Below are 17,500 nucleotides of genomic sequence, written 5' to 3' on the forward strand. Positions count from 1 at the left end.
GCTTCATTCGAGTCAATGACTCGGTCTGAGCGCTTCAATATAGTCAATGAATCGGTCCTAGACTCTTTACTGGAATCAATTACTCGGTTCTGACCGCTTCATTAGAAGTCGGTGGACTCGGTCTGAGCGATTCACTAGAATCAATGACTCGGTCTGACCACTTTATTAGAGTCGGTGACTCCACAACATCACATGATTCACTCATCAATCTCTCATCAAATAACCGATTCAGCAGATGATTGAAAGAATCGGTTTGCTCACGAATAAGAAACTGCTTTTGTGTCCAAGCACGTGATGTTTTCTATATTACAATAGTGAGGATATCTGTTTATGAAACACAGGGGAGTCGTGATATTAAAATCTCAAAACGAAGTACAATATATGAAAATAAAAATCCTTTAAAATATTTTTATTAAATTTTAATAAAATAAATGTTTTCAATGTTTTAAGAAAAAAATGTCAATATTGTCCACAAATTGTTTGCTCTTCTTTAGTTTGTTTTTAATATGCTACATGCTAACATGCTCATACATGCTGACGCCCCATGCTAAATAATTAGATGACCTGGGTGAATAGACTTCCTTGCCAGATATTATTTTTGTAATTTTTCGAATGATATTTTGAGCAGATATGTAAACGTTGATGCTGATGTGCTGGTTTATTCACATAGGGAATGTTTAGATCTGCCCGAGCTTAAACCCCTGTAGGCACAATGCTGGCAAAGCACACTCATCAGGATACAGACATGGGCTGACAACACCCTGATTCTGCTATTACCCTGACACATCTACTCACACTTACGTTTACACATAATCTGTAGACTGTGTACAGTTTTGTAGAAAGATCTTAAAGTCTTAAACTTCAAATTGTGATTGTCTTTGGTGACCCAAGTATTATTAAGCAAGTATTAATGGACAATTCACATAGAACATGAAAGGCTAACATTGTGTTCTGCCTTTACCTCCCTGTGTGTGAATCCTGCTGCTTCCTGACATAGGTACATGTCTAACCATTCATTCATTCATTTTCTTTTTGCCTTAGTCCCTTTATTAATCTGGGGTCGCCACAGCGGAATGAACCACCAACTTATCCCAGCATATGTTTACACAGCAGATGCCCTTCCAGCTGCAGCCACAATTTAGCTTACCCAATTCCCCTATAGCACATGTGTTTGGACTGTGGGGAACGAGAGCACCCGGAGGAAACCCACACCAACACGGGGAGAACATGCAAACTCCACACAGAAATGACCACTGACCCAGCCGAGGCTCAAACCAGCGACCTACTTGCTGTGAGGCAATCGTGCTACCCACTGCGCCAGCGTACCGCCCCCATGTCTAATCAAATGTTTAATTAATTAAGATTGGATTCTGTCAATAATAAGCACTCACCTAAAGCTAAATTAAATGTCATTCCTCTAAACAAACCTTCATATTGATCTGAATTTTATGTGTAAAAACACCTGTAGTTTGTTTAACAGATGTGTTCCACTGCTTCAAGAGTCTGCATAGAAACAACTGTGGAAGACTACTTTGAAACAGAAATTGGCCAAATATTGCACATTTACTGCTGGTCTGTGTCCAGAGCATTGGCAGTACTGGAGGACCTTTGTTTCTCTGTCCTTTTACAGTAGGTAGAAGTTAACGTAGTCTGTGCTGACATTGTCATGTGATGATATAGAGATGGCACCTCCAGATGGAAAAAAGCACTGAAAGCTCTGGTAATAATAATTTACCCCACATCTCCATCTAAAGCTATTCCCATTCAAAACAGAGATTATGTAGGGTGAACAGAAGTCCTCTTTTTCCAGACGTGTCCTCTTTTGGGGAAAAAGTTTTTTTTTTTTTCTGAAAATGTCCATAATTTTATACAATAATTTTTGTCCAACAGTCATCATTAATTGAATGTGTTTCTGCATTATGATTATCTTTTTCTTTAAGCCTGATACATACAGTACAGAGCTAAAGTTTGGACACACCTTCTCATTTCAAAGAGTTTTCTTTATTTTCATGACTATGAACAGTGTAGATTCACACTGAAGGCATCAAAACTATGAATGAACACATGTGGAGTTACAGACAGACAAAACAAGTGTGAAACAACTGAACATGTGTCATATTCTGGGTTCTCCAAAGTAGTCACCTTTTGCTTTGATTACTGCTTTGCAAACTCTTGGCGTTCTCTTGATGAGCTTCAAGAGGTAGTCTCCTGAAATGGTCTTCACTTCACAGCTGTGCCCTGTCAGGTTTAATAAGTGGGATTTCTTGCCTATAAATGGGGTTGGGAGCATCAGTTGTGTTGTGCAGAAGTCAGGTGGACACACAGCTGATCGTCCTACTGAGTAGACTGTTCGATTGTGTATTATGGCAAGAAAAAAGCAGCTAAGTAAAGAAAAACGATGTGGCCATCATTACTTTAAGAAATGAAGGTCAGTTAGTCCCAAAAATGGGGAAAACTTTGAAAGTGTCCCCAAGTGCGGTCACAAAAACCATCAAGCGCTACAAAGAAACTGGCTCACATGCGGACCACCCCAGGAAAGGATAAGGTGCAGAGGATAAGTTCAGCCGAGTCACCAGCCTCAGAAATCACAGGTTAACAGCAGCTCAGATTAGAGACCAGGTCAATGCCACACAGAGTTCTAGCAGCAGACACATCTCTAGAACAACTGTTAAGAGGAGACTGTGTGAATCAGGCCTTCATGGTAAAACATCTGCTAGGAAACCACTGCAAAGAAAGGCAACGAGCAGAAGAGACTTGTTTGGGCTAAGAACACAAGGAATGGACATTAGACCAGTGGAAATCTGTGCTTTGGTCTGAGTCCAAATTTGAGATCTTTGGTTCCAACCACTGTGTCTTTGTGCGACGCAGAAGAAAGGTGAACGGATGGACTCTACATGGCTGGTTCCCACTGTGAAGCAGGAAGGAGGAGGGTGTGATGGTGTGGGGGTGCTTTGCTGGTGACTCTGTTGGGGATTTATTCAAATTGAAGGCATACTGAACCAGCATGGCTACCACAGCATCTTGCAGCGGCATGCTATTCCATCCGGTTTGTGTTTAGTTGGACCATCATTTATTTTTTCAACAGGACAATGACCCCAAACACACCTCCAGGCTGTGTAAGGGCTATTTGACCAAGAAGGAGAGTGATGGGGTTGCTGCGCCTCCACAGTCACCGGACCTGAACCCAATCGAGATGGTTTGGGGTGAACTGGACCGCAGAGTGAAGGCAAAGGGTCAACAAGTGCTAAGCATCTCTGGGAACTCCTTCAAGACTGTTGGAAGACCATTTCAGGTGACGACCTCTTGAAGCTCATCAAGGAGAAACGCCAAGAGGTGTAAAGCAGTAATCAAAGCTAAAGGTGCTACTGTGAAGAACCTAGAATATGACACATGTTCAGTTGTTTCACACTTGTTTGTTCTGTCTGTAACTCCACATGTGTTCATTCATAGTTTTGATGCCTTCAGTGTCAATCTACAATGTTCAATAGTCATGAAGCTAAAGAAAACTCTTTGTGTCCAAACTTTTGGTCTGTACTGTATATCTGGCATAGCTCTGCAGCCCGAGCCTCTGCTGACTGCACACCACAGCCGTCAGTTGTGCAGGGCTGGAGGTCTTCATCAGGGACTATATTTTCATACTGATGCCCTTGCTATTGTAATAAAAATAAATAGGTTACAAATAGGTTGTGGAGGACACTCAAAGAAATGTTTGCTATGTCTTGTTGCAGGCCAGACCAGTCAGTCATGTACTTATAGACATTAGCCAGTGATATCAATCCCTCAACACTAACACTACAGCTGAGAGAGAGAGCGTTGCAGCGTACTCCTGCAGTGCTGCACATGGCTCCTCAGTAGAGTTAAAGCAAACAGGAAATAGTGGATTTTTTTCTTTCTTTTAAAAATTATTTTACATTTTACTTTATTAAAACAGAAACCTTGTCATGTAAAATGTGTTAAATGCAAAAAAAGAAAAAAAAAAAAGATTTGGCTATTCTATGTTGGGGGCGTCACGGTGTCTCAGTAGTTAGCACCGTTGGCCTGACAGCACTCGATCGCTGGTTCGAGCCCGGCTGGGTCTGTGGTCATGTCTGTGTGGAGTTTGCATGTTCTCCCGGTGTTGGTGTGGGTTTCCTCCGGGTGCTCCGGGTTTCCCCCACAGTCCAAACACATGCGCTATAGGGGAATTGATCAACTAAATTGGCCGTAGTGTATGAAGTGTGTGAATGTGAGAGTGTTTGGGTGTTTCCCAGTACTGGGTTGCAGCTGGAAGGGCATCCACTGTGTAAAACATATGCTGGAATAGTTGGCGGTTCATTCCATTGTGGCGACCCCTGATAAATAAGAGACTAAGCCAAAAAGAAAATGAATGAATGCGATGAATATTCTATTGTTGGTCAAAAGTCTATGTGAAGGATGCTATTACTGCATGTATTACTTCAAGTTACTTTACGTTCAGTAACTTAGTTGCATGGTGTGAATGCAGTCTTCAACATATTTACAGCCTACAAAGATCATGTTTGTCATATAGTGTTTTTATAATGTTAAGGTAAATCACCGTTATTTTCATGGTGCTTTTTTACAGTACAGATTGCTTTAAGCAATAAGCTGATCCAATTCAAATGTAAATGAAAATATCAGGTATCAGTTTTTAATACTGCAGTTCAATACTGCAGTAATACTGCAATACTGCAGGCTCTGTAGAGAATGGGGGGTGTCTGTCCAGCTCTGTTAACCATCATGTAATGGTGTCAGTGACCGTGTGATCAATAATATGTTTAATAAGTGTCTCAAACAATGTCATTCATCATTTAGTGTAATAAGTTGTGTAATAATGTCTATTTCAGACATGAAGTTTTGATAAAGTCTTTCAGACTGCAGAGTGAAAACAGTGGTCAGGACGCTCCGTACAGTGAATCTGCCTCTCCATCTTTTAGTCTCCCACATCCCTAATGATTCGTCTTTTTTGTGACACAGAGGCACAGGACAATTTTGGGCCCCCACCAGATATAAAATGATGTGTAATATAAAGTTGGAAGCTTAAATGAACTATGTATCAGACAACACATTAATATTTAGATCTTGAAGTTAAAAAATACATTTATTTATACGTGTGACCCATAACCCCCTATATGAGCATATAAGTAACTAATATATCTTTATAAGTAGTGCTGTACCTTTATATAAAAACCTAGCTCTGTACTGTTTTGTAATGCTAAGGCCTGACAGATCCCTTTTTGTGAGTTTATTTTTGTAAGTTGTTTCTTTGTACTTATTTGAAAGTCACCTAGATAAAAGTGTCTGCTAAATACCTACATTTTAATATACTATAGTAATTGTCTTACAGTGTTTTGGCATTAAAGTTAACTAATAATGATAATTATTATTACTATTATTATTATTATAACAATAATAATTTTAAAAAGCTTTCTCTTGTTGTAACTGATGCATTACAGTGTTAATTTAAGTTAAACAGTAGTTGTACGGTTAACATTAGATTCAATGAACAAGTAATGCTTTAAACACTGGAGAGTATCATGAAGCAAGCTCTTCAATTAGGCTGTAAGTGTGTGCGCTGCCCATCCCCCACTGCGCGCTTAATTGAAGGCCACGCCCGCCCCTCCCCCACCGTACCTGCAGCTCAGAGGCTGAGGTCATTAGTTCAGTGAATGGATCAATTCTTGAGTGAGAAAATGAAGAGATTCCATCTGCATTTACTTTTCCTAAAAGTACAGCTCCACAGATGAAGTATCAGTCATTGTAATGTTAAAGTTAATACAGTGCTTCATGATTGTTCTTGAGTGTACAGAAGAATATGATGCTGGTGCCTGGTACAGTGTTTAGCTTCAAACACTCCAGACTTTTTTCTTATTGTATAGACAGTTTTCATAACTTTCCTCGTTCATTTCTCCATGCGCTCGCAGAGGTGGTGTAGAGATGGTTAATATTAGATTCAATTAACAAATAATGCTTTAAACACTGGAGAGTATCATGAAGCAAGCTCTTCAATTAGGCTGTAAGTGTGTGCGCTGCGCTGCCCATCCCCCACTGCGCGCTTAATTGAAGGCCACGCCCACCCCTCCCCCACCGTACCTGCAGTCAGCAGAGGCTGAGGTCATTAGTTCACAAAATGGATCTGGAACGATTGAGGAGAAGAATGGAGCGACTGCGGGCACACCACAACAAATGTGAAGCGTCTGCATTAAAGGTAAGACTTTTTAAATTAATTTCTCTCATGTTAATTGTTTATAACTCACGGTTTTCGCGCCGGTTCAGCGGTTGTGTAGGTAAAATCTGATGTTTTTAATGGCTCGGCCTCTCATTAACTCATCTGGCACCACGTTTACGTAATATTGGCTTAGAATTCAGTCAAGACTTGATCAGTATGACTCTATAACATATTTTATATTCATATTTCATTTTGAATGGGTATTTCTTGTGGTAATTTTAATGTTAGTTAATGTAGCAGTAGGCCAATATGTTTATTGCTAAATTAACATCAAGTAAAGGTTTATATATTATATATATATATATATATATATATATATATATATATATATATATATATTATATATATTAGTGTTTGGTGTGTCTAATTTGGGTGCTTGGCCTGTGTTTTGGGCCTGACATTAGTAAGTTCAGAGGGGGGAGAGGGGGAGGGCTGCGGGGTCGCCTCTGGAACTCCAGAGCAGTGTGTGTAGTTCAGGGGGGGGAGAATATCACTATACACCTGCATATGCCATATTACACTGCTTTATCTTTAAACTCATGAGCTTTTTCATGTAGATTACTAATGCTGAAATGTTATAAAATGCTGTAATATATATGTAATACTTCAGTAGTATATATATATATATATATATATATATATATATATATATATATATATATATATATATATATATAATTCAATTCATCTTTATTTGTATAGCGCTTTTACAATGTGGATTGTTTCAAAGCAGCTATTATATATATATATATATATATATATATATATATATATATATATATATATATATATATATATACACACTTTATATTCTTTATGTAATACTTTTTTAATCTTCTCTTTGGTGAACAGGCAGTGGGAGAAGAGAAGTCAGCAAAGGTATGTACCTTTACACAATCAGTGTAAGTTTCCAGTATTCTTTACTAATTAAAGTATATAATAGGATTCATTTAATAATCAAGTAATTAATTGGAAGAGGCCATTTTTAAAATAAATGATAAAAAGTGATAACATGATACAAATAAACTTGAATATCTAAATAATAAGAATGAGGGAACAGTTCATTATCAGAACCAGTGTAATAAAACTCCTTTATTTAATATATAAATGAATAAATATTTAAATGCTGAAATGAATTCATGTACAAAATATGTAAATAAATGCATAAATAAATAATTACATGCTGAAGATAATATAAAATTAAATAAAGTTTATAATATTAAAATTATGTAATACTAAAATAAATAAAACTGTCAATATGCAGATTTATTTATTTATTTATGTATGGCTGTGTCCTTATGTAAATGAGGTCAGCGCAGGATTGGTTAAACGGGATCATTATGTAGTGCTGTTGACACTCTTCTGATAAATATAGTTTTTTTAGTACCACTGCTAATAATTAGCATTTACTAGCAAAGGAAATAGATAACTCCGAGCGAGGCACACCTCCGCCTGGATCACATGCCCCAGTAGTGAGTAGGCATGGGACGATAACCGCTTTCAAGGTATACCGCAGTTTTGAAATGTCAGGGTTTTAAAACCGTTAGAATGTTCTGTTATACCGTTCCTCAGGTATCTGTAAGTTTATTTTATTATTTTAAGTGTTTTTTCCACTATTTTATTGAGTATATTGAGTTATATGAGAACAGGAGCCTCCACATCAAAAGCTACTGGTCAGCCCACAATTCAGGAAACATCTGAAAAACAAATCCCTTATAAACCAACATCCAGTGGCTTTACTCTATATCCAAAGAAGAGAAAGATATCCACAGATGCCTTTTCAAACTGTAAATAAATCTGTGTTTCTGAAACTAACGAAGACAGCAGAAGTCAACAAGTTATTTTAATTATTCAGCCTGACATGTTTACTGTGTCAAAATATTTTAAATGTTAAAATAAAATATACCGTGTTCAGAGGGGGAACAGTAGTTGTTTTTTACCCAGATGTTTAAACAGAACATATTTTAGAGCAATAATCACAATACGGTGATATTTTCATCCAAGGTTATCACACCGTCAGAATCTTACACCTGCCCATGCCCCAGTAGTACGGTGGATGCCCCATGTTCGTTTCACTTTCTGAGCACATGCACATCCATATCATCACTGACTGACCTAAATCATCTATTACACTATCCAAGTCAAACAGAAGGTAGTTTAAACAATTACACTGTTTTCTTTGCTAGTAAATGCTAGTTATTAGCAGTGGTACTACAAAAATGATCAGAAGAGTATCTACAGTAGTACAGTCATAATCATCCTGTTTAACCAATCCTGTGCAGAGAGCGGTTATGGGACCGCCCAGCTCATTTACATATGGGCACAGAAATGCATACATAAATGTAGAAATGCATAAATTACAAAAATGAAGAAATAGATGTTGCGTAATGACACTTATTTATTGTGAGAATTATTTATTTTGATATTTTATGTCTGTATTTATTCATGACACTCTGTGAAAAGATGCCTAAAGTCATTTTTCTGTGATTCACTGTTTCTGGTTTAATCAATCATTCCAGTCTAATTGTAATAATCGTTCTACACAATGTACAGAATAATCTGTGAATGTATAACCTTGATCTCTTTAGTATTGACTGAGTTCAGCCATCTCAAAGATTTGCTTGGTTTCAGACTCATGGTCTCAAATTTTTTTCAAAATCATCTTTTTAAGAAACTCCAATTTAAAGAAATCTTTTACAGGTGAAAGTCCTCCATCCACCTCGGCCTCACAGAGACAAAGAGGAGGAGGAAGAGCAGAGAGAAAAGGAGAGTCAGATGAAGGTATGATCTGAATTTGACACACTCATCTTAGTTAATGGTTTGTGCTGATGTTTGTATTGTGGTAGATCTGAGATGGGCACACAGTTTCTTTTTCACTCAGCAAGCAGTAATGACTCTGACAACATGAATTTAATCAACAGTACAACTCAAGATTTTACAGAGATGCTTTCACTTCAGCAGTGCACACACACACCTAATTATTCTCACATTCATTATGGGCAGTGCGTTTAAAGATGAAAAGCCTCTAAACTAATTTAACTATTTCTGTTTCCATTAATGAAAAATAATAGATGAAACATTACTAAACATGTTTACTGTCACAACATCTCCCTGAAGCAGTGTTCATGACAGTAAAGTCTCTCTCTACTTGAGGATCCCTTACAGGTGCTGATGTTGGTCTGTTGCACTGATGGAGTGAGTCCGCCCAAACAGCCCTCACCTCAGATCAAGAGGAAGAGGAGAGCGGTGTATGACTTCCCCTCAGATATCATCAGACCACTGCAGTGACGACCAGGCTTCAGAGGTTGAAGGTGAGCCAGTGTTTCTCTTAATTAGGCACGATTAGCTTTTTTTAGGCATGATAAGGAGATCCAGACCCTGTTGCCGCTTCAAATTTGTGCTGAAGGTGTGGGTCCAAAGCAGTAAGCTTAAGAAATCTTATGATGTCGTCATCATCTGTAAGACAGATATTTATTACAAACAACAAAGATATCAAACAATATTATTATTGTTCTTTTTACTTTCCTGCATAAAAAAATTTCACTCCATGAGAGCAGAGCAAGTGTTTTGATAAAGAAGAGAATTACATATTACAAAACAAATGTGGCAAATAAGCTTAGGGAAGTTTTCAATGTTATAGTCAGTCATGTTAATAATAGCAAAGTTCTATAATAATAATTACTAATAATAGCAAACTCTTTTGCTTACCGTTGCTTTCTATTGGCTTTCTCAAACGCTACTCAAAGATGGCTGCCTGAATAGCAGGGGTCCGTATTGTTCTAGAAACTGGAGAAGAATTCCAGCAGATTTCGTACATCGAGTACAAGTGAGTGTTAAGGCAATTCTAGGACAGAAGCATGGGTAAAATAAAATATAGGTTAAAGATTTTGATACTAATGTTAATCTTTATACAGTTTAAAATAGGGCTGTGCGATTAATCGAAATTGAATCGCAATTTGAAACGTTGCGATTTGCTAAATCGCATAAGGCTGCGATTATCGAATTCATATTTAATTTCCCCCACCCAGAGCAAATGCGTGACTGCCGTCTGTGCACGACAGTCTTACTAGCCAATTGAGTGAGTACACTTTCGTCTGCCCAACCAGACTATGCGGAAGACACACACACACACAACCAAACAAACAAGAAAGCGTGGACGAGTGGGATGATGGCATCTGCCACTTCAGAAGCATTAATAGACGAATTAATATCAAAGAAAAATAGGACACTGAACAAAACGGGTAATGTGTAAGAGCTGTCGCAGAATTGTTGCCAAGTACGAGGAAATACTACAACTGAACTAACAGTACGTTCCAACTAAATATTTACAACAGCCTCGCCTCATGTATAACGTCAGAGAAGAGATGACATTAACTTATCATTTCATTTTCATAGGACAGTTATATAGATACAAAACTACGGTTTGCTTTAAGATCATGTGCTGCAACCGAAGTAAGAACAAATTTAGTTACAAACTTGCTATAGTTACTAAGGACATTAGTGTGGACATTACCTTTCAGTTTAAGAAAACTTTAACTTACGAACAGCTGCTGCAACCCTACCCAGGAGATAACTAACGCCATAACGCATACCTCGCTAAAGACACGGTGCCTTTTAATGCAGTGACCAAAGAGGGATTTAAAAACCTCATCCAAATGCTGGACAGGAGATATACTCTTCCGTCTCGCACATATTTTAGCCATTTTGTAGTACCACAGCTGTACGTTGAATATCGTGATATTTGAGTAGCATCAATATATTTCGAGTAGCGTAAATATGTCGAGTAGTGTCAAAATATTCTGAGTAGCGTCAAAATATTCTGAGTAGCGTCAGTATATGTTGAGTAGCGTCAGATATGTTGAGTAGCGTCAAAATATTCTGAGTAGCGTCAATATATTGAGTAGCGTCAGTATATGTGAGTAGCGTCAGTATATGTTGAGTAGCGTCAGATATGTTGAGTAGCGTCAGTATATGTTGAGTAGCGTCAGTATATGTTGAGTAGCGTCAGTATATTCTGAGTAGCGTCAGTATATTCTGAGTAGCATCAATATATGTCAAATATGTGAGTAGCGTCAGTATATTCTGAGTAGCGTCATATATGTCAATATATGTTGAGTAGCGTCAGTATATTCTGAGTAGCGTCAATATATGTCAATATATGTTGAGTAGCGTCAATATTTCTGAGTAGCATCAATATATGTCGAGTAGCGTCAATATATGTCGAGTAGCATCAATATATGTCGAGTAGTGTCAAAATATTCTGAGTAGCGTCAATATATGTTGAGTAGCGTCAGTATATTCTGAGTAGCGTCAATATATGTCAATATATGTTGAGTAGCGTCAGTATATTCTGAGTAGCATCAATATATGTCAATATATGTTGAGTAGCGTCAATATATTCTGAGTAGTGTCAATATATGTTGAGTAGCGTCAATATATCTGAGTAGTGTCAATATATGTCAATATATGTTGAGTAGCGTCAATATATTTGAGTAGCGTCAATATATGTCAATATATGTGAGTAGCGTCAATATATGTCGAGTAGCGTCAATATATGTCGAGTAGCGTCAATATATCGAGTAGTAGCGTCAATATATTCTGAGTAGCGTCAAAATATGTTGAGTAGCGTCAAATATGTTGAGTAGCGTCAATATATGTTGAGTAGCGTCAATATATGTTGAGTAGCGTCAATATATGTTGAGTAGCGTCAGTATATTCTGAATAGCATCAATATATGTTAAGTAGCGTCAATATATGTCGAGTAGCGTCAATATATGTCGAGTAGCGTCAAATATTCTGAGTAGCGTCAAAATATTCTGAGTAGCGTCAAAATATGTTGAGTAGCGTCATATATGTTGAGTAGCGTCAATATATGTCGAGTAGCGTCAAAATATTCTGAGTAGCGTCAAAATATGTCGAGTAGTGTCAAATATCGAGTAGCGTCAATATATGTTGAGTAGCGTCAGTATTCTGAGTAGCGTCAGTATATGTGAGTAGCGTCAGTATATTCTGAGTAGCGTCAATATATGTTGAGTAGCGTCAGTATATGTCGAGTAGCGTCAATATATGTCGAGTAGCGTCAATATATGTTGAGTAGCGTCAGTATATTCTGAGTAGCGTCAGTATATTCTGAGTAGCAATATATGTCAATATATGTTGAGTAGCGTCAATATTCTGAGTAGCGTCAATATATGTCAATATATGTTGAGTAGCGTCAATATATGTTGAGTAGCGTCAATATGTTGAGTAGCGTCAATATATTTGAGTAGCGTCAATATATATGTCAATATATGTTGAGTAGCGTCATATATGTCAATAATTGTAGCGTCAATATATTCTGAGTAGCGTCAATATATTCTGAGTAGCGTCATATTCTGAGTAGCGTCAATATATTCTGAGTAGCGTCAATATATTCTGAGTAGCGTCAATATATTCTGAGTAGCGTCAATATATTCGAGTAGTAGTCAGTATATGTTGAGTAGCGTCAATATATTCGAGTAGCGTCAATATATTCCGAGTAGCGTCAATATATTCGAGTAGCGTCAATATATATTTGAGTAGCATTAATATATTTTCGTTTTTTTCCTAAACACTCAGGAAGCTACGATACAGATTATTGAGCTGAAGCTGGACTACAAAATTAAACCGCAAATCAAATTGAAATCGCAATATGCCCAAAAAAAAAACAAAACGCAATGAGATATTCTCCCAAATCGCACAGCCCGAGTTTAAATTCTGTTTGCATAATTATGTACGTTTGTATAATATACATAATACAGTGCTGGTAAAGAAAGTAATTCTTACTTTGCACTTGTCTTCATTTAAACCACAGTGTTCTAGATTTTTGTTCTGACCAAATGCGTTTTTAAATAACACATTTTATACTGTGTTCACACCTGTACGTGGTGTTATACTAGTACTTTGACCAATCAAAATGCATCTTGTTATCAGGTGTACACAAGGCCTCAGATGTTGGAGTCAAAATGTTTAGTGATTCTACAGAAAGTTTGCAAGAAGTCAGCTTGTTGTTTAAGACTCCTAGTCATTATCAGTGCTTCAGTAGAGTATTTGAGCTTTCTCTGACCGCTGATGTTTGTCTGCTGCAGATCAAACTCACGAAGTGAGCATGACCAAACCCTCACCTCAGATCAAGAGGAAGAGAGTGGCCAAGGGGAAAGCAAACGGTACATTTCTTCAATCTTTGCAACTAGCAATTGTGAGAATTGATGAATTAATGATTATTATAGCAGTATTGTAATAAAATCTTCTTTTTTTTTTTTGCAAAATATTTCTTCACATAGGTGAATCCATCCATAGGCCATGCAAATTCAGTTTGTAGTCAGTGTAGGCATGTCCGGTATCTCATTTCCAGGATGCTATTAATTGACAGGTTTTATCACAGTATACATTATTATCATGATATTCAGTTTAATAGAAATTGAAAAGCAAAATCCATAATAAAACTGTTTTTAAAAGAGCTTAACCAACATCAGTGTTTACCTCACAGAAACAACTTTAATTATTTAAATAACAAACAGTACCTCAAACATCTGAGCACAAATAAATGGATGCAGGTGAAGACTGTGGCTGAATCCTCTGAGACTGTGGGCTGATGATCCAGCACTGCTGCATGGCACAAACAGACCAGACATTAATCCTTTGATTAAATATGCTACAAATGTATATACATTCCAGAAATATATAATTATTTTGTTCTACAACAGTCCTGCTGCGAGAAACGATGATGATGCGGAGCTGAAATTCCCTCTTTATTTGCAGCTTTCTTGCAGTGCAATAGTAATAATGAACTCTGAAAATAGGCAAATATACAGATAACATCTTCTTTAAATGAGCATTACTGACACATACTAACTTACTGTCTGTTTTCTGAACAAGCCAGACGCTCTGCTAATTTAACCAGGTGGACTTTATAAGCAGTGTGGCAGACAGCGTCCATCATCAGCTTACAGTCTAAATTATTCTTTCACACTGCATCTTTTCAAAATTATTATATTTGGTTTGTTATTATATGTGACACATTAAACTACGCTGACACAAGCTAGTTTTAAACTGTTTAACATCCTGTCCTTCAACTGGTGGATTTTAATTAATGTTAAAGATGGAGATGAGCAGTAAACTTACCTTTATCTCCCTGAACTGCACTGAATGGTGGTCGTGAAACTGAGCGCGTTAGACGTGTTCCTGTGTTTCTCTGCCAGTTTTTGTCCTCGTGTCACACAGAGTGAATCTTCCACCAGAAGTCCCTCGTCTTTTTCCAAAATAATAATTCCAATCTTTGGATAAATTGTCAGCCGTCGTGCTTTCGCCATGCTTCTCCACGTGGGGATAGTGTGCATTAGTGTGCTCTCCTCCTTTACGCAGTTAATGTAATACCTGTACATGTCTAGGTCAGGGAACAGTCCAGGAATTTGATATTTGGCCGATAGTGGTGGCCTTGTATCATGATTCAGTGTGCTGTACAATACTGAACTCTTGGATCATGATTTATTCCTATAGGTCAAAGCAGATTTGATTCCTAATGTCATTACTCTTTTAATTTACTGATTGATTAGCTCTGATACACAGGGTAACATCTTTGGGGAAAAGGTTTTTAAGGATGTATTGCATTTACAGTCAAGAACTATGTAAGAAAGCTACACTTTGGTCTGTTTTTATGGTTATACCATCCATTTTGTCTTGTCAGTTGTGAAGACCACCACGATAACCAAACGCCCGTGGAGGGATAAGGAGAGAAGGGCGGTCAGTAAACATCTGAGTAGCTTCATTGCGCAACGCAGAGTTCCAGGTAAAGCCGCCTGCATGAAGTGTCTTACTGAAGAAACCGCTCTCAGGGAGAGAACGTGGACGGACATAACACATTATATTGCGGCCTTTTGGCATTTCTCCAGCAGCTTCTTGGTGATTTATCAGAAAAATGCTTAGTGAATCAATAAAATTGAATGTGTTTGTAAAGATTATTTGAGTATTTATTCTGGTGCTGGTGTTTAGTTCAATAATGACTGAGAGCTGTCCACATTAACATTAACAAACACCATATAATCCATATAATGTCTCAATATTATACTTCATATAATTCCGCCTGGAATGAACTCAATGGCGCCCCCATCAGGAATGAACTCAACAGAAAATGTCCTCGCTCCGCAGGTTAAAAACTTTTTCCTTTTATTAGTGTTTTTAAAGAATCTGAGGTGATAACCCTAATCCTGGAGACACCTAGTGTTGAAATACAGTCAACATCTACTTGTAGCTGTGTCAGAAAGGGTGGTCCTCAGTTTATAGGTTAATTTACCCGGTCCTCACTACCACTGTCATACAAGAAGTGTGTGTGGGTGTGTGTGTGTGTGTGTGTGTGTGTGGGTGTGGTGTGGTGTGTGTGTGTGTGTGTGTGTCAGTGTGAGAGTGATGTAATGCTGCTCCAGTCACTCAGGTGCTGCAGACGCTCCAGGATTCACACATTTATATTTGACAGCACAGATGTAAATACACTGTACGCTCGTGATCCTCCTGCTGCTCGGTGTGTGTGTTCTGATGAATCATAAGACTGTTGCCTACATTGGGTAGACATGTTATCAGACCTTTATTATCTGACCTAGGTTGCCTGCGATACTTTATTCTGATTGGTCAGTCACAACATCCTAAGGTATAGTGGGTTAGGGATAAAGTAGATCCAGCAGGGTGTTCTCTCAGAACTAACAGGTCGATCAGCAGCTGGTGTGAAGCGCAGCACTGCTGTAGGAGACTGAAGGGGTTATTCTGAGAACACAACCTGCTGGATGTGCTTTATTCTGATTATTACACAGATACTGGACACTAAACACAACAACTACACACTAAACATGATCAGCTGATGAAGTATACACTAACCTGCGCATTACTCAGCTGATGGAGTATACACTAACCTGAACATTACTCAGCTGATGGAGTATACACTAACCTGATCATTACTCAGCTGATGGAGTATACACTAACCTGATCATTACTCAGCTGATGGAGTATACACTAACCTGAACATTACTCAGCTGATGGAGTATACACTAACCTGAGCGTTACTCAGCTGATGGAGTATACACTAACCTGAGCATTACTTAGCTGATGGAGTATACACTAACCTGAACATTACTCAGCTGATGGAGTATACACTAACCTGAACATTACTCAGCTGATGGAGTATACACTAACCTGAACATTACTCAGCTGATGGAGTATACACTAACCTGAGCATTACTCAGCTGATGGAGTATACACTAACCTGAACATTACTCAGCTGATGGAGTATACACTAACCTGAGCATTACTCAGCTGATGGAGTATACACTAACCTGATCATTACTCAGCTGATGGAGTATACACTAACCTGAACATTACTCAGCTGATGGAGTATACACTAAACTGAGCATTACTCAGCTGATGGAGTATACACTAACCTGAACATTACTCAGCTGATGGAGTATACACTAACCTGATCATTACTCAGCTGATGGAGTATACACTAACCTGAACATTACTCAGCTGATGGAGTATACACTAACCTGAGCATTACTTAGCTGATGGAGTATACACTAACCTGAGCATTACTCAGCTGATGGAGTATACACTAACCTGAACATTACTCAGCTGATGGAGAGTATACACTAACCTGAACATTACTCAGCTGATGGAGTATACACTAACCTGAGCATTACTCAGCTGATGGAGTATACACTAACCTGAACATTACTCAGCTGATGGAGTATACACTAACCTGAGCATTACTCAGCTGATGGAGTATACACTAACCTGATCATTACTCAGCTGATGGAGTATACACAACCTGATCATTACTCAGCTGATGGAGTATACACTAACCTGAACATTACTCAGCTGATGGAGTATACACTAACCTGATCATTACTCAGCTGATGGAGTATACACTAACCTGAGCATTACTCAGCTGATGGAGTATACACTAACCTGATCATTACTCAGCTGATGGAGTATACACTAACCTGAACATTACTCAGCTGATGGAGTATACACTAACCTGAACATTACTCAGCTGATGAAGTATACACTAACCTGAACATTACTCAGCTGATGGGTATACACTAACCTGAACATTACTCAGCTGATGAAGTATACACTAACCTGAGCATACTCAGCTGATGGAGTATACACTAACCTGAGCATTACTCAGCTGATGGAGTATACACTAACCTGATCATTACTCAGCTGATGGAGTATACACTAACCTGATCATTACTCAGCTGGGAGTAT

The 17,500-nt window shown here is 38.0% G+C and overlaps 1 protein-coding gene and 2 long non-coding RNA genes across 11 annotated transcripts in view; 2 read left to right on the top strand and 1 right to left on the bottom strand.

The window, feature by feature from the left end:
- Positions 1 to 17,500, top strand: part of nrxn2b (neurexin 2b) — a 550,373-nt gene that overhangs the window by 206,979 nt on the left and 325,894 nt on the right. The gene's annotated exons all lie outside the window — the stretch shown is intronic.
- On the top strand, positions 6,119 to 9,418 carry LOC130231508 (uncharacterized). The gene is made up of 3 exons (XR_008838049.1): positions 6,119 to 6,205; positions 7,079 to 7,105; positions 8,927 to 9,418. It is a non-coding gene; the product is annotated as an uncharacterized LOC130231508 (long non-coding RNA).
- Positions 9,509 to 14,492, bottom strand: LOC130231510 (uncharacterized). The gene is made up of 4 exons (XR_008838051.1): positions 14,369 to 14,492; positions 13,768 to 13,852; positions 9,935 to 10,070; positions 9,509 to 9,682 (listed from the first exon to the last, which is right to left on the bottom strand). It is a non-coding gene; the product is annotated as an uncharacterized LOC130231510 (long non-coding RNA).

The sequence above is a fragment of the Danio aesculapii genome, chromosome 7 (genome assembly GCF_903798145.1).
Source record: "Danio aesculapii chromosome 7, fDanAes4.1, whole genome shotgun sequence".
Lineage (NCBI taxonomy): Eukaryota > Metazoa > Chordata > Actinopteri > Cypriniformes > Danionidae > Danio > Danio aesculapii.